The 23,870-nt window shown below is 43.8% G+C and overlaps 1 pseudogene; it reads left to right on the forward strand.

Moving 5' to 3' along the window:
• Positions 1–506: 506 nt before the first annotated feature.
• Positions 507–23,870, forward strand: part of LOC140194644 (transmembrane protein 144-like) — a 158,814-nt pseudogene continuing 135,450 nt past the window's right edge.

The following is a 23,870-nucleotide window of genomic DNA, read 5'->3' on the forward strand; positions in this document are numbered from 1 at the left end:
CAATATTTCTTTTGAATTACATATAACTTTCACACCTCCTTCTTCACATCCACACTCCAGACACCCAAAATGAATGGTAATCACCATTGTCTCAATTAACTGCTGTTCACAGCTCAAGGAACCTATTGTACAGAGCTGCATTTTAAATTTAATCTACAGTTCACATTCAGGTCTAAACATTCATTGCTGAAGTTAATATTTTAACAATCAGGAGTTCCTTTCATTCCACTTCATGAGCAATATCTCATTTCCACAATAAATATGTTTAAAATCATTTGCCCTTTTCTTTGCTAGGTAATTTGCAAAGTTCCAACATAAATAATGATACTGTAGACAGACTGAAGTCTCTCATCATCGCCTGTGTGAAGGCATGCCTGGTCACACTGTGCAACTCAGCCTTCGCAAGTCCAGTTGCTGCAGAACCGTGGCTCTCTGTCAAGCAGTATGTTACCTGGTCTGAGATGGTCTCTAGTGTTGATCTGTGCTGGAGCAGTGTACGGCATGGGATGCAGCTCAACAACCCCCAAGAAAAGTTTCAACAACAGTAAGTTAAATACATCTTCTAGATAGCAGTTAGACCCAACAAGAGAAGTTATTGACAATGTTCATTGTAATTTCTTTCTACAAGACAAGATATTGAGAAATGACTCTGTGGAGAAGGGATTTACTTATTCAACAAAAGCCGTTGCAAAGAATCTCACAGGGACCTTGCCACTTGTGAAAGGTTTTGTTGCCACAGCCGTCGCTGTGATTTGCTTTGGCAGTAATTTTGTTCCAGTGAAGAAAATTGATACTGGAGATGGTGAGTTCTTTGTTATACTTGATTTAGACCCTGTGATAACTTGTTCCCAGTACAGATTTCTGATTAGGTGGAGGTCTTTCGAATCTAGATCTAGAGTTTTCTGTAATATTTCAAATAACTTATTGTGCTTCACTTCATCAAATGTTTTTGTGTAGTTGATAAAACAAACAAACAAATATTTTTGCACTTGAATAGTTTGTTCTGATAGTATCCTTAACATCAATAGACCTCCACCTAATCAGAGATATGTACTGGGAACAAACTGCCGCTGTAAGAATAGATGGGGAAATGAGTCAGTTTACGAAAATCAAGAGAGGCGTAAAGGCACAAGGGTGTGTTTTCTCCTCTGATTTATTTAATGTGTACAGTGAAACAATATTACAAAAAACAAGAGACATCTTGCGAATCAAAGTTGGCGGTGAAAACATCAATAATTTCAGATATGCAGATGACACTGTCTCCGCACCCCACTGCCCACGGGAGGACTGTAATGGGGTGGAGTTGGTGGTTCACCTCTTGGCACACTGTGGGTTCGCCAAGAAGGTGTGGAGAAGAATGGAGGGGACAGTGCTAAGATTCATGCCCAGCAGCTGCGTTACCGAGGACTCCGTGATCTACGGGCTGTTCCCGGGGACGCACACGGAGACCAACATCCGGTGCTGCTGGCAGATCATCAATTCGGTGAAAAACGCTCTTTAGTCTTCCCGAAACTTGGTGGTCTGCCAGCACATGGAGATGTCCATGACTGAATGCTGCCGACTGGCTCATTCTCACCTGCAGGAGTACATGCTGAGGGATGCACTCAAGCTTGGTGCGGCCACCGCGAAGGCCCGGTGGGGAAGGACCAGAGTTTAAGGTTCATCACCTGTAGGAGTGGGAAGGGTCGGGTGGGGAGGAGAATACCCCTCATCAGCGGTGTGGACAGATGAATCAACATGGTGCCCCAGGAGTGGGTGGAATTGTTAATTTGGAAAAGGAATTAGAGCCAACGCCTGCCTTTATTGTTAATAATTTTATTGTAAATAATTGTTAACTCTTGACCAAGGGTGGAGAATAAATGAACGATTTATTGTAAACATCCTTCATTTGTATATGAACAGACAGTCAATGCCTAATTTTATTGTAAATAACTTTATTTATTGAATAAGGATTCAGGGTCAATGAATGCTTTTTTAAAATATGTATATAACTATTTTGTAATACTTCTGAACAAAGTACTTTTGGAGAAAAAAAATTGCAAGTACGGAGGAAGAACTACAAAACTTAATTGATATAATTGTTGAAGAAAGTGCAAAAATGGGTCTATCTATCAATTGTAAAAAGACAGAATGTATGGTGATATCCAAAAAGAAGGAGAATCCTATATGCAGGCTGAGAATAAATGGGGAAGACATAGAACAAGTACAGAACTTTTGCTACTTAGGAAGCTGGGTGACATCAGATGGCAGGTGCGACTTGGACATCAAAAGAAGAATAGGGATGGCAAAAAAACACCTTTACGAGAATGAAGAGTATACTGACCAATACTAAACTAGGCATGCCAACCCGCCTCAGAGTACTGAAATTTTACATTTATCCAGTTATGTTATATGGCTCAGAATGTTGGACAATATCTATTAACATGAGGAAACGAATTGTAGCAGCAGAGGTGTGGTTTTTGAGGAGGATGCAAAGAGTATCATGGACGAAACGAATAGCTAACGAGGATGTCATGAACAGAGCAAACACAAAAAGGCAACGTAACTTCATTGGACATGTGATTAGGAAAGAGGAGTTAGAATGCACGGTAATTATGGTAAAGGTTGACGGGAAGACAAAGACAAATGATGATGGAGACAGCAGCCAGAGAACTGGAAATGAATACCAATAAATTGATCCACTTGACCCGAAACATGAGTGTGTGGGCCATGGCAGTCAAAGCTCAAACTGGGCATGGCACCTGATGGTGATGATGATGAATAACTTGTTGCTAGCATAGTTGAGGCAAAAATATATTTATGTGTGTATCAGCCATTACAATCTATTCGTTCACGCCTGTCTTGTTTCATATCATCAATTAGAATCATAGAGTCACAAAGTCATAGAAAAGTTCTGCACAAAAACAGGCCCTTCAGCCCATCTAGTCCATGCTGAACCATTTAAACTGCCTACTCCCATTGACCTACACTGGGACAATAGCCCTCCATACCTCTACCATCCATGTACCTATCCTAACTTTTCTTAAAGGTTGAAATCAAGCTTGCGTGCACCACTTGCAATGGCAGCTCGTTCCACACTCCCACGTCCCTCTGAGTGAAGAAGTTTCCTCTCATGTTCCCCTTAAACTTTTCACCTTTCACCCCTAACCCATGACCTCCATTTGCAGTCCTATCCAAGCCCAGTGGATAAAGCTTGCTTGCACTTACACTTTCTACACCCTCATAGTTTTGTGTACCTATATCAAATCATCCTTCAATCTTCTATGTTCCAAAGAATAAAGTCTTTACCTATTCAAACTTTCCTTATAACTCAGGTCTTCCAGTCCTGGGAACTTCCTTGTAAATATTCTCTGCACTCTTTCAACCTTATTTACATCCTTCCTGTAGGTAGGTGACCAAAACTACACACAATACTCCAACTAGGGCCTCATGCAACTTCAATATATACTTTACCATGTCTTATGAGTCGCCAGGGACTGTACTCGCTGAAACTCAGAAGAATGAGAGGAGATCTTACAGAAAAATATAAAATTATGAAAGTAATAGATAAGATAGAGGCAGAAAAGTTGTTTCCACTGGTTGGTGAGACTAGATTTGGGGTGTAGATATAGAACAGAGATGAGGAGGGACTGCTTTTCCCAGATATTGGTGAATCTGTGGAGTTCTCTGCCTAATGAAGCAGTGGAGGCTACCTCAGTAAATGTATTTAAGACAAGGTTGGATAGATTTTTGCATAGTAGGGGAATTAAGGGTTATGGACAAAAGGCAGGTAGGTGGAGATGAGTCCATGGCCAGATCAACCATGATCTTATTGAATGGCAGAGCAGGCTTGATGGGCCAAATGCTACTTCTTATGTTCTTATATAACTTCAACATAACATCCCATCTCCCGTACTCAATGCTTTGATTTATGAAGGCCAATCTGCCAAAAGCTTTCTATCTACATGTGACACCACTCTCAATGAATTATGGACCTGTATTCGTAGAAACCTTTGTCCTCCAGAACTTCTCAGTGCCCTACCATTCACTATGTAAGCCCTACCCTTGTTGGTCCTACCAAAGTGTAATACCTCAAACTTGTCTACATCAAATTCCGTCTGCCATTTGTCAACCCATTTTCCCAGCTGGTTCAGATACCACTGCAAAATCTGATAGTCTTCCTCACTATCCACTAGAATACCCCCCTCAACCCAATCTTGGAGTCACCTCCAAATTTGCTGCGCCAGTTAACCACATTATCATCCAGATCGTTGATAGAGATGACAAACAACAGCAGACCCAATACTGATTCCTGCGACACTTCACTAGTCACAGGCCCCCAGTCAGAGAGGGCAATATCTACTACCACTCTCTGGCTTCTCCCACAAAGCCAAAGTCTCATCCAATTTATTCCTCATCCTGAATGCTGAGTGACTGAACCTTCCTGACCAACCTCCCATGTGGGACCTTGTCAAATACCTTGCTAAAGTCCATGTAGACAACTTGCATTGCCTTGCCTTCATCCATTCTCCTGGTAACTTCCTCAAAAAACTCTATAAGATTGGTTAGACACAACCTACCACACATGAAGCTATGTTGACTATCCCTAATCAGTCCCTGTCTATCCAAATGCTCATATATCCAGTCCCCAAGAATACCTTCTGATAACTTTCCCACTGCTGATGTCAGGCTCACCAACAACATTTGCTGTCCTCCAAACCTCTGATATCTCTCCTGTCACTAAGAATGATTTAAATATCTCCGCTGGTTCCCCTGCATTTTGTGCACTTGCCTCCCACAAGTTCCAAGGGAGCACCTTGTCAGGCCCTGGGGATTTGTCCATCCTAATTTGCCTCAGGACAGCAAACACCTTCTCCTCTCTAATCTGTATAGGATCCATGAACTTGATGCTGTTTTGCCTCACTTCTATTGACTCTATGTTTGTCCCCTGAATAAATACAGATGCAAAAAATCCATTTAAGACGCCCCCCCATCTCTTCTGGCTCCACACATAGCTTACCAGTTTGATCTTCCAGAGGACCAATCTTGTCCCTTCCAATCCTTTTGCTCTTAATATATCTATAGTATCCCTTAGAACTCTCCTTCACCTTGTCTGCTAGGGCATCCTCATGCCTTCTTTTAGCCCTCATGATTTATTTCCTACGTGTTCTCTTGTATTTCTTACACTCCATAAGCACCTCATTCTGACAGACACATACAATTTTTTTACTCTCAAAATTCCAATTTTGGAGGCTTCCCACTTACCAAGTACACCTTTGCCAGCAAACAGTCTGTCCCAATCCATATTTGGCAGATGGTTTCTGATACCATCAAAACTGGTCTTTCTCCAAATTAGAATCTCAATCCACAGGCCACATACGTTTTTTTCCATATTTTTTGAAACTAATGGCATTATGATCACTGGATGCAAAGTGTTTCCCTACACTAATTCCTGTCACCCGGCTCTGCCTCATTCCCTAATAGCCAATCCAGTATCGCACACTTTCTCATTGGGACTTCTATTTACTGATTAAGGAAACTTTCACGTACATATTTTACAAACCCTATTTTACAGTATGGGTGCCCCACTCAATATGTGGAAAGTTAAAATCACCTACGATCACAACCTTATGCTTCTTGCAACAGTCTCCGATCTCTCTACAAACTTGCTCCTCTAAATTCCACGGACTGTTGGGTGGTCTGTAATGTATTCTTATTCCTTATTTTCATCCATAAAGACTCTCTAGACATGTTCTTCAGTCTGTCCTGACTGAGCATCCAGTGACATTTTTGCTAACTAGTAACACCACTGCTCCTCCCTTAATCCTTCTCACTCTGTCACGCCTAAAACAATGGAACCTTGAAATATTGAGCCACTACTCCTGCCACTCCTGCCACTCCTGCAACCAAGTCTCACTAATAGCTACAATATCATAATTTCATGTGTTGATCCATACCCTGAGCTCATCTGCCTTTCCTATGATGCTTCTTGCATTGAAATATATGCAACTCAGAACATTAGTCCAACTTTTTGATTCTTGACTTTGTCTTAACAATATCTTTCTCCACAACCTCACCACAATCTTTTCTGGGACTCTGGTTCTCATTCCTTGCAACTCTTGTTTAAACACCCCTGTGCAGTACTGGCAAACCACCCTGCTGGGATATTTTAGACTACTTCTAGTTCCGGTGCAAACCTTCCTTCTGTACAGGTCCCATCTTCCTTGGAAGAAAGCCCAATGATCCAAAAATCTGATGCTCCCCCTCCTACACCAACTCCTTAGCTATGCATTAAACTGTTTAATCTTCTTGTTTCTGGCTTCACTAGCATGTGGCTCAAGTAACAATCCTGAAATCACTGTCCTGGGGAGGTTCTATCCTTTAACTTAGCACCAAATTCCCTGAACTCACTTTGCAGAATCTTGTTACTCTTTCTACCTATGTCATTGGTATCTTTGTGGACCACCATCTCTGGTTGATCACAATCCCACTGAAGAATGTTGGGGACTCAATCTGGGATGTCCCGGACCCTAGCACCTGGGAGACAACATACCATCCAGGAATCTTGTTCTCACCCACAGAGCCTCTTGTCTGTTCCCCTAACTAACGAATCCCTTATCACCACAGCTCACATCTCCTCCTCCCATTTCTCTTCTATAAAAACCAGAGGCAGACTCAGTGGCAGAGACCTGGCTGTCATGACTTTCCTCTGCTAGGTAATGCCCCCAGCAGCATCCAAAGTGGTATACCAGTTGGCTACTGGGATACCCTGCATTGGCTGTTTAACTCTTTTCCCCTTCCTGACTGTCACATAATTTCCTATATCCTGAACCTTGGGAGTACCTCTCTCTGTTCTGTCCATCACCCCTCAGCCTCCTGAATGATCTGGAGTTCATCCAGTTTCAGCTCCAGCTCCTGAACATGGAGTGTTAGAAGCTGCAACTGGATGCACTTCTCGCAGGTGTAATCTCCCTGTCTTCCCACACCCTGTAAGAGGAGCATTCAACTCTCTTGCCTGGCATCCTTACTGTTCTAATTGAATAAGCTGTGGGAACAAAAACTCTAACCATAGCTTTTTGCTTTTTCTCACTCAAACCACTCCTCACTGAAGCCTCAAAGAGCTGTAGCTTCAAAATCTCCACTCTAACACTCTTCACTCCAACAATGGCTGCTCCACCAATGACTGTTCTGCTTGCCCCTGCCTTCTTTTATCTTGTTCTTGTCAATCAATCCTGATTGCTGATTGGCTGCTACTCTAAAACACCAAACTGCCATGTGTCGATGCCTTATGTACTCAATCTTTGAAACTGAGTAAGCTACATCTTTTTATGCTTTGGATCTCCAATTGGCAGCTGCTCAAAAACTCAATTATATGGTTTTGTTTCTTTACTCACATTAATATGCTGACATATCATCTCTATCATTTCTAAAAGAGATGTGGCCACTGTGTTTCTCCAGTTCTTCCACCATTTCTGTAAGTCCAAGGTTCATAAACTTTTCTGGAGTAACAAACAGAAGATATAGAAACTCAACGGGTCAGGCAGAATCTGTGACAGGCAGTGAACAGTGGACACTGTAGGTCGAGACGCTTCATCCACAAGCTATGGGGAGATAGCTAGTATAAAGAGGTGGGAGAAGGGATGGAGCAAGTGATAAGTGCAGCCTGGTGAGGAGAGTGTCAACGGTCCGGTCTGTTGACTCCTCATTTCAGTTAATTTCCTTTTCCCCATGTTCTACCAGGTTCCCTGATTAGGACACCTGATCCTCATCTGAACCAGTAGCATAAAGACTCCGGCTTACATCCACTCGGGGCTGGTCCATCACCTGAGCCAGTACTGCAATGCACATTCCGGGCCGCCGAGAATAGTGGACTCTAAGTTGCTTCAGTGCCTGGGGTTGCTTCAGGAATTCTGTCTCTTCGTGTTCAGCTAAGGGATGGCCGGCCGTTTGCTGCTTCATGTGCTACTTCGTGTCAAGATACGAATTGTCTGTTGTTGTTTGGTTTTGTCGTCTCATGTCCAGCTGAGGATTGCTGGCCATTTTCGAGTCCCATGTCCAAGTTCGAGTCTGGGCTCCGTGTCCAAGTCCAGGCTCCGTGTCCAAGTCCAGGCTCTGTGTCTGAGTCCAAGTCCAAGTCCAGGCTCCGTGTCCAAGTTCAAGTCCGGATTCCGTGCCCGAGTCCAAGTCAAGGCTCCGTGGCCAAGTCCAAGTCCAGGTTCCTCTGGTTTGTTGTCCAATGATCACGTCCATGTAGGCATCTAATCCTCGCTCTCTGGCTTTCTTTGCAACTGTTAATAAACACACTTCTGCTAATGTTACCTTTGTGTCTGTGTCCTGCACTTGGGTCCGCTCACTACGCCCTTGTAACAGAGAGAAGATTGGAAAGATCATCAGAGGCTATTTATCGCTCCTCTTCACCTGGATCTAAGTATCATTTGCTAAACCTTGGTCCATCCCTTCCCCACACCTCTTTATACTGGCAATCTCCCCTTTGTCTTTATGCCCAAATGAAGGGTCTCAACCCAAAACATCAACTGTCCATTTCCCTCCACATTGTTGCCTGACCTAGTAAGTTCCTCCAGACTTTCATTTGTTGCTCTGAATTCCAGTACCTACAGTCACTTGTGTTCCCAGGTTGGCACGTGGCCAAGTGGTTAAGGCATTCGTCTAGTGATCTGAAGGTCGCTAGTTTGAGCCTTGGCTGAGGCAGTGCGTTATGTCTTTGAGCAAGGCACTTAACCACACATTGCTCTGTGACAACACCGGTGCCAAGCTGTATGGGTCCTAATGCCCTTCCCTCAGACAACATCAGTGGCGTGGAGAGGGGAGACTTGCAGCATGGGCAACTGCCGGTCTTCCATACAACCTTGCCCAGGCCTGCGCCCTGGAAGGTGCAAATCCATGGTCTCACGAGACTAACGGAGGCCTATAATGTGTTCCTATTTATCTTTTCTGTGCCATAACCAGAAGCATACAATGGCTTCAAGATGCATAGTAGCTTGGTTTATAGTTATCTTGCTGGCAACCTATTATCTTTACTGGCTATCTTACAAGTTTCCTTGACATGATTAGTTATAAATAATGTGCTTTCTTGTTCAGCATTTTAGTTGCTTTCAGAATAAACAATAAAAGCACAATGTCTTTCCAAAAGAAGGGGAGTGAAGTCCCAGAGGGCAGAGAGAGTATGCTGTACTGTAAATAGAGCTTAACAGCACTCCAGCAGTATCTATCTCTATCTGAGGGTATCTTATATTTGGTGACAAGGCCGTGTGAAATTGCAGCGCCATAAGTACAAAAATAAAATTCTCTTATCATTTTAACAGCGCTTCTTTACTCTAGACTTCATGTGACCTTCCAAAGAAGTAAAAGTAGTATAAAAACAGGGGCAGAGCGTTACAATCCTCGAGCATCAGATGTGTGAATTTAATTACAAAACTCTAGGCCAGTGACTTCAAACACACATGCACACACACAGCAGAGAGAAAGAGGGAGAGAGAGAGAGAGGTCATGAGTGGAAGAGAGATAGAGAGAAAGAGAGAGGAAGAGAGAGAGAGAGCATCTGCACTGGCTTGCTAAATAGCTACACTTGATTTTAAAGGTAGAGTAACTAAACTTAAAGTGAAATTATAGCAAGGAAGATAAAAGCAAAAAATAGAACACACTGAGAATAAAAGTATAAAAGAAGGAAAAATGGCCACTTTATTGCACTCAAAAATCTGAAAAGGTAACATCTTGAACTTTATGGAGAGGTGATCCAGGGATCTAGAAAATTCTAAGCCACAAAATATCTACATTTGTTTTGATTTTTGAGTTACATCATCCATGGAGATGGCAGCCAAGATTTCAACAGAATTCTGTAGAATTCTTGACTACCAGACACATCTGACAGAAGCATACGGTTCAGAATATGAACAATGTCATGTGATTGCATATAGCACTGAGGGTTTTTCCCTCCAGATCTTTGAGAGTTCAAGTGCTACAGCTTCCAGAAGAATGTACAAAGCATAATGGGTTTGAAAATGGACCAGAAAATAACACGAGGAATATTGTCTCATGTGTATTAACACGAAAAGCATGTCTTCTATACAAATGCACAAAAAGTGCATCTGCACAATATTGATCCTGCTGTGAATGACATGGGGCAGGACTTTAGGATCACAGTCCTGACTGATGGGTGATCATTTGAGATACAAATCAATGCAGCTTTATGGAGAAAGACAATCAGGACAAATAGTTTCCTTCGTCAGGAACAAGCTCTGTGTTGAAGATTTTAAAGCGAAATATGCTGGAGGCACTCAGCTAGTCAAGCAGCATATGTTGGAAGGGTGGAAGGTAGGAATCGTTGATATTAGTGGTCAGGATCCTGCGTCAGGGACTGAGAGTGGAGAGGGAAGGTAGATGGCTAGTATATGGAGGAGTAGGAGAGTGGTGAGACTGCATCCAGTGGGTTCCGGTTTAAGATGGCACTACCAAAGATGTGAGGTAGCTTACTGGTAAATCATAAGGCAAGAGATTCGACTAAAAACATTACTTATAACATCTTTTCTGAAGCAAATTGTGGTGAACTATGGCCGCAGGCAGTGAGGAGGCAGGCAGAGGCGAGGCAGGTTCGGGGGATGATCTGTGCTGGGGCATTGCGAGGCGCAACGTGTCGAGCAGGGTTTTGTAGACGCTGATGAAGATGGGATGAGCGTGGAGAGGAGTCGATGCGGAAAAGATTTGATGCCCTTCCACCTAACCTGGGTGCGAGGTTGGACCGATACAAGTGCCGAGATGATATGGTGAGATCAAGACTAGCTTTGGGCTGGGCGGCCCAAGCATATCAGGGTGCTGGGTTCCGGGTCCTAGAGCAGGGCACTGCTCGGTGCCTGGACAATTTAACCATTGGCTCAGCTAGACTGGAAGCCTGAGTGTTGGGTACGGAGGCAAGGATCGGGCTGAGGGTGCTGAGGCTTGGGCCTACTCTGACTGCTCCAGGAGCATATTTGGACTCAGTCTGCTTCGGGATACTGTTGGCTTGCTATTGTTTACACGATGTGTGCTTTATTTCTCTCTCTCTCTTTCTCTGCACGACGGTTTTCTGTTTTTTTTAAAATTGGGTTGTTTTGGTTTCTTGCTTTGTGGCTGCCTATAAACAGACACATTTCAAGGAACATGTAAGAAAGGACAAGCCAGTGACTGGGTACAAATGCAGACAAAGCAAAGAGTTAAGTTGTACCACAGAGGCAAGATTCAAAAGAGCAAAGAGTGCAGGACTGAAGGTGCACATAACATTCAGACAAGCTCATGGCGCATTTAGAGGTTGGTGGGTATGACCTTGTGGGCATCACTGAGTCCTGGCTGAAAGAAGGTCATAGTTGGAAGTTTCACATCAAAGGATACACCTTGTATCGAAAGGACAAGCAGGAAGGCATCGCTGGTGGTGTGGCTCTGCTGGTAAGAGCTGGAATTACATCTTTAGAAAGAGGTAACACAGAGTCAGAGAATATTGAATCTTTGTGGATGGAGTTAAGAAACTGCAAAGGTTGAAAATAAACATTATTGGAATCATATATAGGCCTCCAAATAGTAGCCAAGATGTGGAGTTGAGATTGCAAAGGGAGCTGGAAAGGGCACGTAATAAGGGGAATGTCACAGTTTATTGGGGGACTCAATATGCAAGGGGATTGGGAAAATCAGTTTGATGTTGGATCGCAAGAAAAGGAATTTGTTGTATGCTTGCGAGATGGCTTTTTAGAGCAGTTTGTGATTGATCCTACTCAGGGAAAAGGTTATCTTAGATTGGGCGTTGTGTAATAACCCAGATTTTATTAGGGAGCTTAATGTAAAGGAACCCTGAGGAGACAGTGATGCAGTGATCATGGAAACATAGAAAACCTACAGCACAATACAGGCCCTTCAGCGCACAATGCTGTGACAAACATGTACAAATTGAATTCATACTGCAATTTGAGAGTTAGAAGCATAAGTCGGATGTATCAGTATCACAATGGAATAAAGGGAATTACGGAGGCATGAGAGAGGAGCTTGCCCAGGTGGATTGGAGGGGGATATTGGTGGGGATAACAGCAGAACAGAGGTGGCTGAAGTTTCTGGGGATATTTCACAAGGAGCAGTATAGATATGTCCCACAGAAGAAGCAGTTTTCAAATGGTAGGGCTAGGCATCTATGGCTGACAAGGGAAGTTAAGGACTGCATAAAAGTCAAGGAAATGGCATATAAGGTAGCAAAGGTGAGTGGGAAGTTGGATAATTGGGAAGCTTTTAAAATTCAACAAAAGGCAACTAAAAAGCCATAAGAAGGGAAAAGATTGAAGTTGAGGGTAAACAAGCCAATAATATAAAAGAGTAAAAGTTTATTCAGTTATATAAAGAGTAAAAGGGAGGTGAGTCTTGATATTGGACCACTGGGAAATGATGTACTAATAGGGGACAAAGAAATAACAGAAGAACCTAATGGGCACTTTGCTTCAGTCAAAAATGTGGAAGACATTAGCAGTGTGCCAGAGGTTTGTGAGTGTCAGGGAGCAGGAGTGAGTACCATTGCTATTACAAAGGAAAAAGTGCTAGGCAAACTCAAAGATCTTAAGGTGGATAAGTCACCTGGACCAGATAGACTACATCCCAGAGTCCTGAGAGAGGTCACTGAAGAGATAATGGATGAATTGGTCATGATCTTTCAAGAATCACTTGATTCTGGGATGGTCCTACAGGACTGGAAAATTGCAAATGTCACTCCACTCTTTATGAAGGGAGAAAGACAAGAGAGAGGACATTTTAGGCCAGATAGCCGAACCTGAGCCAATTACTAAGGATAAGGTTTCGGGGTACGTGGAGACTAATGATAAAATAAGTCAAAGTCAGCATGGCTTCTGTAAAGGGAAATCTAGCCTGATAAATCTGTTAGAGTTCTTTGAGGAAGTAACACGCAGGGTGGACAAAGGAGAGGCAGTGGATGTTATTTACTTAGATTTTCAGAAGGTATTTGATAAGGCTGCTTAACCATATAACCATATAACAATTACAGCACGGAAACAGGCCATCTCGGCCTTTCTAGTCTGTGCGAAACTCTTACTCTCACCTAGTCCCACCGACCTGCACTCAGCTCATAACCCTCCATTCCTTTCCTGTCCATATAGATGTCCAGTTTAACTTTAAACTACAACATCGAACCTGCCTCAACCACTTCTGCTGGAAGCTCATTCCACACAGCCACCACTCTCCGAGTAAAGAAGTTTCCCCTCATGTTACCCCTAAATTTTTGCCCTTTAACTCTCAACTCATGTCCTCTTGTTTGAATCTCCCCCACTCTCAATGGAAAAGGCCTATCCACGTCAACTCTATCTATCCCCCTCATAATTTTAAATACCTCTATCGTCCCCCCTCAATCTTCTACATTCAAAGAATAAAGACCCAACTTGTTCAACCTTTCTCTGTAACTTAGGTGATGAAACCAAGGTAACATTCTAATAAACCTTCTCTGTACTCTCTCTATTTTGTTGACATCTTTCCTATAAATCGGTGACCAAAACTGTACACAATACTCCAAATTTGGCCTCACCAATGCCTTGAACAATTTCAACATTACATCCCAACTCCTATACTCAATGCTTTGATTTATAAAGGCCAGCATACCAAAAGCTTTCTTCACCCCCCTGTCCACATGAGATCCACCTTCAGGGAGCTATGCACCATTATTCCTAGACCCCTCTGTTCTACTGCATTCTTCAATGCCCTACCATTTACCATGCATGTCCTATTTTGATTAGTCCTACCGAAGTGTAGCACCTCACATTTATCAGCATTAAACTCCATCTGCCATCTTTCAGCCCACTCTTCTAACTAGCCTAAATCTCTCTGCAAGCTTTGAAAACCTACTTCACTGTGCACAACTCCACCTATCTTAGTATCATCTGCATACTTACTCATCCAATTTACCACTCCATCATCCAGATCTTTAATGTATATGACAAATAACATTGGACCCAGTACTGATCCCTGAGGCAAACCACTAGTCACCGGCCTCCAATCTGACAAACAGTTATCACCACCACACTCTGGCGTCTCCCATCCAGCCACTGCTGAATCCATTTTACTACTTCAATATTAATACCTAACGATTGAACCTTCCTAACCAACCTTCCGTGTGGGACCTTGTCAAAGGCCTTACTGAAGTCCATATAGACAACATCCACTGCTTTACCCTCATCAACATTCCTAGTAATCTCTTCAAAAAATTCAATAAGATTTGTCAAACATGACCTTCCACGCACAAATCCACGTTAACTGTTCCTAATCATACCTTGTCTATCCCGATAATTATATATGCCGTCTCTAAGAATACTTTCCACCACCGACGTCAAACTCACAGGCCGATAATTTTTAGGTTTACTCTTAGTTCCCTTTTTAAACAATGGAACAACATGAGCAATACGCCAGTCTTCCGGCACCATCCCCGTTTCTAATGACATTTGAAATATTTCTGTCAGAGCCCCTACTATTTCCACACTAACTTCCCTCAATGTCCTAAAGAATATCCAGTTAGGACCTGGAGACTTATCCACTTTTATATTCCTTAAAAGATCCAGTACTACTTCTTCTTTAATCATCATAGTTCCCATAACTTCCCTACCCGTTCCCCTTATCTTACACAATTCAATATCCTTCTCCTTAGTGAATACTGAAGAAAAGAGATTGTTAAGAATCTCCCCCATCTCTTTTGGCTCCACACATAGCCGTCCACTCTGATTCTCTAAGGAACCAATTTTATCCCTCACTATCCTTTTGCTATTTATATAATGGCAGAAACCCTTGGGATTTATTTTCACCTTACTTGCCAAAGCAACCTCATATCTTCTTTTAGCTTTTCTAATTTCTTTCTTAAGATTCTTTTTACATTCTTTATATTCCTCGAGCACCTCATTTACTCCATACTGTCTATATTTATTGTAGATCTCTCTTTTTTTCGGAACCAAGTTTCCAATATCCCTTGAAAACCATGGCTCTCTCAAACTTTTACCCTTTCCTTTCAACTTAACAGGAACATAAAGATTCTGTACTCTCAAAATTTCACCTTTAAATGACCTCCATTTCTCTATTACATCCTTCCCATGAAACAAATTGTCCCAATCCGCTCCTTCTAAATCCTTTCGTATCTCCTCAAAGTTAGCCTTTCTCCAATCAAAAATCTCAACCCTGGATCCAGCCCTATCCTTCTCTATAATTATATTGAAACTAATAGTATTATGATAACTGGACCCAAAGTGCTCCCCAACACAAACTTCCGTCACGTGCCCTATCTCATTCCCTAACAGGAGATCCAACACCGCCCCTTCTCTCATTGGTACCTCTATGTATTGCTGCAAAAAACTATCTTGCGCGCATCTTACACACTCCAAACCATCCAGCCCTTTTACAGTAAGGACTTCCCAGTCTATGTGTGGAAAATTAAAATCTCCCACAATCACAACCTTGTGCCTACTACTAATATCTGCTATCTCCTTACAAATTTGCTCCTCCAATTCTCGCTCCCCATTTTGTGGTCTATAATACACCACCATAAGATTTACTGCACCTTTCCCATTCCTCAATTCCACCCAAATAGCCTCCCTAGACAAGCCCTCTAATCTATCCTGCCAGAGCACCACTGTAATATTTTCTCTGACAAGCAATGCAGCCCCTCCCCCTCTTGTCCCTCTGATTCTATCACACCTGAAGCAATTAAATCCAGGAATATTTAGTTGCCAATCACACCCCTCCTGTAACAATGTTTCACTAATAGCTACCACATCATACTTCCAGGTATCAATCCATGCTTTAAGCTCATCCACCTTTCTTAAAATGCTCCTAGCATTAAAATAAATGCAATTAAGAAATTTTCCACCTCTTACTCTCTGTTTATCACTAACTGTGCAAACAATTTTACTATTTTCTTTGTTTTCCTTCTTCCCTACATCTGTTCCTACACTCTGGTTCCCCTCCCCCCTCATGCCTAGTTTAAATCCACTGGAGTCTCTCTACCAAACCTACCTGTAAGAATATTTGTCCCCCTCCAGTTCAGATGTAAACTGTCCCACCGGAACAGGTCCCACCTTCTCTGGAAAACTGCCCAATTATCTATAAATCTGAAGCCCTCCCTCCTGCACAATGCCTTCAGCCACGTGTTGATCTGCGCTATCTTACTATTCCTAAACCCGCCTGCATGTGGCACTGGTAGCAATCCTGAGATTGCTGTCCTGGAGGTCCTGTCCTTTAACTTGGCGCCTAACTCCCTAAACTCACCTTTCAGGACCTCCACACTCTTTCTACCCGTGTCATTGGTCCCTACATGGACCACGACATCCGGCTGCTCACCCTCCCTCTTGAGAATACCGAGAACTCGATCAGAGATATCGCGGATCTTGGCACCAAGGAGGCAACAGACCATCAGGGATTCTCGATCTCTTCCACAGAACCTCTTATCTGTCCCCCTAACTATCGAATCCCCTATCACTACTGCTCTCCTCTTTTCCCTCCCTCCCTTCTGAGTTGAGGGTCCCAGCTCAGTGCCAGAGACGCAACCACTGCAACTTGTCCCTGGTAGGTCGTCCCCATCAACAGTATCCAAAATGATATACTTATTATTGGCGGGAACGGCCACAGGGTTGCTCTGCTCATTCTGTCTATTCCCCTTCCGTCTCCTGACAGTCACCCAGCTACCTGTCTCCTGAATCTTACAGGTGACTATCTCCCTGTAACTCCTCTCTATTTCTGCCTCTGCCTCCCGAATGATCTGAAGTTCATCCAGCTCCAGCTCTGGTTCCCTAACTCGGTTTGTCAGGAGCTGCAGCTAGATGCACCTTTCGCGGGTGTAGTCATCAGGGACGATTGTGCTCACCCTGACTTCCCACATCCTGCAAACGGAGCACTCAACTGCCCCAACTGCTGCCTCCATCACCTACTCTTAAGGTAATTAGATTTATTAAAGGAACTTACCCGGCCTTACCTCACTTGGAGTGAAGCTCTTCCTCAGCCTCTGCTCGCCGAAGCCTCAGGAGCCAAAGCCTTCCTACTCTGTCTCTCTTTACTCCGTTGCCTGCTACAATGTCGCCCACTCTGTTAATCTGCTCTCTTTTAAGTGCTCCCGATGCCTCACAGTCCGACTTGCACGTACTTGAGCAGTCGTGCCCTGTTCAACTGCTGAAGGAAAAAAAAGGTAAAATCCTATGGTGTTAAAGGGAAAATACTGGCATGGATAGCAGAAGGGCTGACATGCAGGAGGCAGAGAGTGGGAATTGGGAATAACGGGGGCCTTTTCTGGTTGACTGCTGATGACTAGTGGTGTTCCTCAGGGGTCAGTATTGGGACCACTACTTTTCACATTGTTTGTCAATGATTTAGATAGTGAAATTGATGGCTTTGTGGCAAAGTTTGCGGATGATATGAAGATAGGTGGAGAGGTAGGTAGTGCTGAGAAAGCAATGCGATTGCAGCAGGACCTAAACAAATTGGAAGAATGGACAAAAAAGTGACAAATGGAATACAGTGTTGGAAAATGTATGATAATGCAATTTGGAAAAAGAAACAATAGTGCCAGACTATTATCTAAATGGGGAGAAAATTCCATCATCAGAGGTGCAAAGGTGATGTGGAGTTACAGTGATGACTGCTCCACTGGGGGTGTCAGATGCCTGAACTTTTGGCATGGGGGGTTGTAAGGAGTGGGTGCAGGTCATCCCGAGGCAGTCATCGTCATTATTAAATCGTCTATTTGTCTATTGGGTGCCAATGGGGCACTGGATGGTACAGGGAGTTGTGGATAATGTCCTGTGGCAGGTTTCGTTTCAGTCCCAGCCTTCTCTTTTTCAGGCTGCTTAATCATTTTCTTTGGAGGTTGGTGTCTTTTAACCACCTCCTTCCATCGTTTAAAACACCTGAACATGTAATCAGCATCCCATCCTCGTCGCCAAACAATTGCGGATAAGTCTCAGGAGCAGCAGACAGAATAGATCAGGCCGACTCAGAGAGTTGTTTCAGACTAAAGGATATTATTTACATGCTATCATGGAGTGCCCAAGCACCTAAAAGCGGGATCTTAAAACTCTTCTTAACAATACAGTACACTCTTACTTATACCCCAAACGTACGTGACAAGAAGCACTCAAAGCTGTCAGGAGGAACCTAAACTACAATTCTACAGAATAGCGAAGCTGCACAAAATGTCCTTGTGAGGTTATAGATTTTCTTAAGTGTTAGTTCTCAGGACAGTGTATCAGGCTTCCCCAAGCACAGCTATGTGATGATTCTTAGAACAAGGAAGCACAGACAGTTATTTTCCCATCCCGTTTACAAAGCACATTTCAGTCACACAGTGTACATTAGTTGCAGATAGGTGATTACAGACTTTGAATTCACAGACTAGAACAAGGTCATTAACCCCTTAACGTTCATCACAATGTCTTACTATTTTTCTTCCACAGTTCCCTCATTGTTAATCTTCTAGATTGACATTTCTTACTGTGGTATTTCTTCCTCTTCCTCATAAGGGGGCTCATATCCATAGGGGAAGGGTCTTTCTTTCTCGGGGTACACCTCTTCACCCCACCAGTGCTCCTTGCTAGCTTTATCTTTTACCATCTGGAATATCATTGGGACACCCTCAGGGCCGGGCAAAGTCCTCTTTATCAACTGATAACAGCACAACCTCAGTGCTCCACATACACAGCACCCTAAAACACATACCATTACCACTATAATTATTCCATGCATTATCCAGCTTCCCCAGCCAGAAAACCATCCCATTCCTTCCCACCAAGATCCTCCACTGATGAAGTTTTCCAGCTGCTCTCCTACCTTCCTAATCACCTTAACCTTCTCCACAATGTGCTGGCCTAAGTCAGTTATATTCCCTGAAGCATCAGGAATATAGGTACAACATTCCTTCCCTATCATAGCGCAGGTTCCCCCCTTTTTGGTTAATATAAAGTCAATGGCCATCTGATTTTGCAAGACCGTCTGTCGTATAGAAACCATAGAAACTACAGCACAGAAACAGGCCTTTTGGCCTTTCTTGGCTGTGCCGAACCATTTTCTGCCTAGTCCCACTGACCTACACACGGACCATATCCCTCCATACACCTCCCATCCATGTATCTGTCCAATTTATTCTTAAATGTTAATAAAGAACCCGCATTTACCACCTCATCTGGCAGCTCATTCCATACTCCCACCACTCTCTGTGTGAAGAAGCTCCACCTAATGTTCCCTTTAAACTTTTCCCCCCTCACCCTTAACCCATGTCCTCTAGTTTTTTTCTCCCCTTGCCTCAGTGGAAAAAGTCTGCTTGCATTCACTCTATCTATACCCATCATAATTTTATATACCTCTATCAAATCTCCCCTCATTCTTCTACGCTCCAGGGAATGAAGTCCTAACCTATTCAACCTTTCTCTGTAACTGAGTTTCTCAAGTCCTGGCAACATCCTTGTAAACCTTCTCTGCACTCTTTCACTTATGTATATCCTTCCTGTAATTTGGTGACCAAAACTGAACAGATTCGGATTCAGATTCAGATCCAGATTTGGCCTCACCAATGCCTTATACAACCTCATCATAATATTCCAGCTCTTATACTCAATACTTTGATTAATTAAGGCCAATGTACCAAAAGCTCTCTTTACGACCCTATCTACTTGTGACACCACTTTTAGGGAATTTTGTATCTGTATTCCCAGATCCCTCTGTTCTACTGCACTCCTCAGTGCCTTACCATAAACCCTGTATGTTCTACGTTGGTTTGTCCTTCCAATGTGCAATACCTCAATCTTGTCTGTATTAAACTCCATCTGCCATTTTTCAGCCCATTTTTCCAGCTGGTCCAAGTCCCTCTGCAGGCTCTGAAAACCTTCCTCACTGTCTACTACACCTCCAGTCTTTGTATCATCAGCAAATTTGCTGATCCAATTTACCACATTATCATCCAGATCATTGATATAGATGACAAATAACAATGGACCCAGCACTGATCCCTGTGGCACACCACTAGTCACAGGCCTCCACTCAGAGAAGCAATTCTCTACTACCACTCTTTGGCTTCTTCCATTGAGCCAATGTCTAATCCAATTTACCACCTCTCCATGTATACCTAGCGACTGAATTTTCCTAACTAACCTCCCATGCGGGACCTTGTCAAAGGCCTTACTGAAATCCATGTAGACAATATCCACTGCCTTCCCTTCATCCACTTTCCTGGTAACCTCCTCGAAAAACTCCAATAGATTGGTCAAACATGACCTACCATGCACAAAGCCATCATAGCAATCATTTCAGTAGTTTAACCGTATACTTGAGACTGAGTTTCTTCAAAAGCTTCTGCAGTGCTATTGGCTAATTCTTCTAGTGCTGCGGCCAATTTAATTATTTCTGTGGCAGTCCGACCTACCCCATACATAGTGTCACGTACCCCGTGATGGGGATAAAGAAGCAGAGATGGAAAACACTTTGGAGTCTCATATTGCTATAAACTAGTAATATTTATTAGTGACTACACAATACAGTAATATAAATGTAAATAAATCAAACAGGTTAGCAATGATTATATATAAAAGTAAGTGTGGAATATATATATATGAAAAAACCAAGCTTCTTTAAGTCTAGGGGTAAAAAGATACAGTCTTACGATGTTGAGTAAAGTTCAGTTCAGTTCGTGGTATTTAGTTGAGTAGTGATGGGGGGAGAGAGAGAGTGAGAGAGAGAGAGAGAGTGAGAGTTGAGTCCTCAGGTGAGCTGATGCCGCCGATCTTCTTGTCGTCCTCCGAAATCCTTTACAAGTCACCGACTGTGACTTTAACCAGGGGGACCGGTCTTCTGTGGTGGAGCTATCACCCAGGCGAGAGTGGACACATAGACAACTCCCCACCAGTCAACCCCTTCTTCACCGATGGAATAGCAATTTGGAATCGATCCGCCTGATCGATCCTCCAAAATCCACTTTCTCTGCGGGCACAACAATGCTCATTCCGTGTCCAGATCATGTGTCTGAGGTCTGTATCCGCTGACCTCCTATTTATCTCACCGTGCTGAGCATCACCTGCCAGTCAAAGAGTCCCTCCCTCCTTTGTCTGTAAAGGAGTGCAAACAGGCAACAAGTCCTTGGAAGTAACATCAACAATCTGCTGAAAATCATAACATCAAGTGTCCACCACCTTCAGTCACATAGCAACTTTCGAGCTGCTCGGTGCTGTCTCCAAATCCAAGCTCAGTAAAAATCCAAAGTTACTTCCAGTGCCTTAAATTGACAGTCCAACTGTCAATCTCCGTCTCTCTCTCTCTTTTCCAAAGGCAACATATCGGTGGTAAATAACTCTGTCTCTCTCTGCTTTCCAAACAAACCATCAATGATAAATGTCTCTCTCCAAACAGTTAATAGGGGCACTCCAGGATCCTCTCACAATAGGGAACATTATCATCCCAAACCGTCTTGCCTCTGCTATGCCCCTTCTGGTTTTAGTCCAATGGGGGTGTTCCTTGGGATGATTCATAACTCTCAAGTGGGGCACTAAGTATGCTAAGTAGCAGCACCCACTCCATCCTTTGTCCTCTTGGTGGGTTACTGTTCTACCTGTCCCATCAGGATCTGGCCCCTCCCCTGGTAACCATGGAGAGGCTCGATTTCCACATACTCAATAGGTCCCATTTACGGGCCTGAGTCCTCCATCGGGAAAATTCACATTGTCTGCCTGCCGGGTACAGGTACTATTCCTCAGCTGATAAGGGGCACTGGAGTTGTGGTTGCAATAACAAGTGATGTCCACTGGTTCGAGGGAAGGATAAGCTTTTAATTCCAGGTTTCAGGGGTGGCCGGAGATACCATCACTCAAAGCACCAGGGGTAGCACTGATCTCTATCCGGCTCCTAGTACAATTATCATCCTTTCTGGTTCCATTCCTCCTACTTGAGTACCACCCAATAGACCTGGTTTCATTTTGAGAGAAGGGAACCATAGACACAGGTATCGTGATTTTACCATGCAGCACATATCCAGCAGGCTCCCTGCCATACCTGCTTAGTGTAAGTAGAGTATGAGGATATAAAGGTATTAGGGTGGCTACCACCCACAACCTGAATTAACCCTCCCATGAACATCAACCCTCCCAACCAGTGCATCTTTGGTTCTTTCTGACTTTGTCAGTTATTAGCCACTTGTCGACTCAATTGCCCAGTTCACTTCTGGCGGGTGATATTTTTTGCATCTAGCTGCATGAATCCAATCCAATCTTCTTTTCCGACAACTTTCAGGGCCATCTGTGTTGTTAGCAGCACAGTGTCGGGTCCCTTTCACCTAGGAGAGAGAGAATCTTTAAGTTTTTTACATACACCTGGTCTCCCGGTTGGAATGCGTGTATGGGGGCATCTCTAACAGGGGCCTGTGCCTGCCTCATCCTCTCCGCTGCTTTACATATGGCCTCTACGTAGGCCAGAGTTTGTTCATCATTCCATATCAGAGCCAATTTTTCGGCACCTGCTGGAGGTCTGGCCCCTGTGGTCATTGGGCGTCCCATGACGGCTTCATGAGGTGTCACTCCTGCAGCTCTGTTCTTCCTATTTCGCATAGCGTACAACACTATGGGGAGAGCTTCTGGCCATGAAAACCTGTTGTCCTGACACACTTTGGATAGGGCATTCTCCAATTCCCCGTTCACCCTTTCCACTATCCCCAAGGACTGAGGCTAGTAGGGAATATGCAATTTCCATTGAAACCCCATGGCCTGCACTAAATCCTTCACTATCCTGCTGGTCACTGCTGGCCTCAGTCACTGTTTATTCCCAAAGGGTATTCCATATCTAGGTATTATTTCCTTCCACAATATTTATACCACCGTCCGAGCATCATCTTCTTGTGTGGGGTAGGCTTCCACCCATCGGGTGAACATGCCCACAATTACCAACATATAGTTGTACCCCGAGGCTGGGGGCATGAGTACAAAATCAATTTGCACATTTTCAAAGGGAATCTGGGGCGTCGGAAGGTGATCATACTTGGCTGCCCCCTGTCCTTGGTTGTTTTGCTGACAAATCAGACAGGATCGAGTGATTTTCTGTATGGTTGGGGTTATGCCGGGTGTATACCATTGTATACCATTGTTGAGGGCATGTTGCATCCCTCCTTTGCCCATGTGAGCCTGACCATGTGCCAGGTGAGCCGGAGACAAAAATAAGCTATGAGGGCACACTACTTGGCTGTCTGGGTGACGCCATAGCCCGGTATTCTGGTAACATGCAGATTTGCTCCAGGCACGTCTCTGTTGCTGTGAGGCAAGATTTTGGGCTTCCTGCAACTGCTGGATGCCAATACCCACAGGGAGCTCCTTCCCTCCCAATTCAACCCAAGGGGTCTGTAGCACAGGTTGTCGCTGAAGGGCCACCTGTTTTGCTACCATGTCTGCAAACAGATTTCTCTTGGAGACCTTATTCTCGGTTAAGGTGTGTGCCTCGCACATATTGGGAGGAGGAAAGAGAGCAGCACGCTGCGCGTGCGCAGCCCTCCAGTGAAAAATGATATTGTATCCATTAAATAGGGGCCGTGGACAATTCTGATTTGATGGAGACGGATATGAAAACACAGAGGAACATCTGGAGGAATTTCTGAAACGCCAGTTCGCTGCTGTTCTTACTGCGCAGTCGGGAATCTTCCGGAGGGAAGGCCTCAAAATCCCCGGCTTTGCCTGCTGTTGGCGACAGAGATTGAGGTCGAATCATTCCGACAGAGATGGCGCTCAGTACTCGGTGTCAGAGAGCTGATCGGAGGCTTGAAGTTTTCAGACGACTCAGAGTCGGACTGTGGTTGGGCATGGCGGGGAGAGTTTTCTTCCTTCTCCCATCTGTGTGAGATGTGGGACATTCGAGAGACTTTG

This window comes from Mobula birostris, chromosome 3 (assembly GCF_030028105.1).
Source record: "Mobula birostris isolate sMobBir1 chromosome 3, sMobBir1.hap1, whole genome shotgun sequence".
NCBI classification, from domain to species: Eukaryota; Metazoa; Chordata; class Chondrichthyes; order Myliobatiformes; family Myliobatidae; genus Mobula; species Mobula birostris.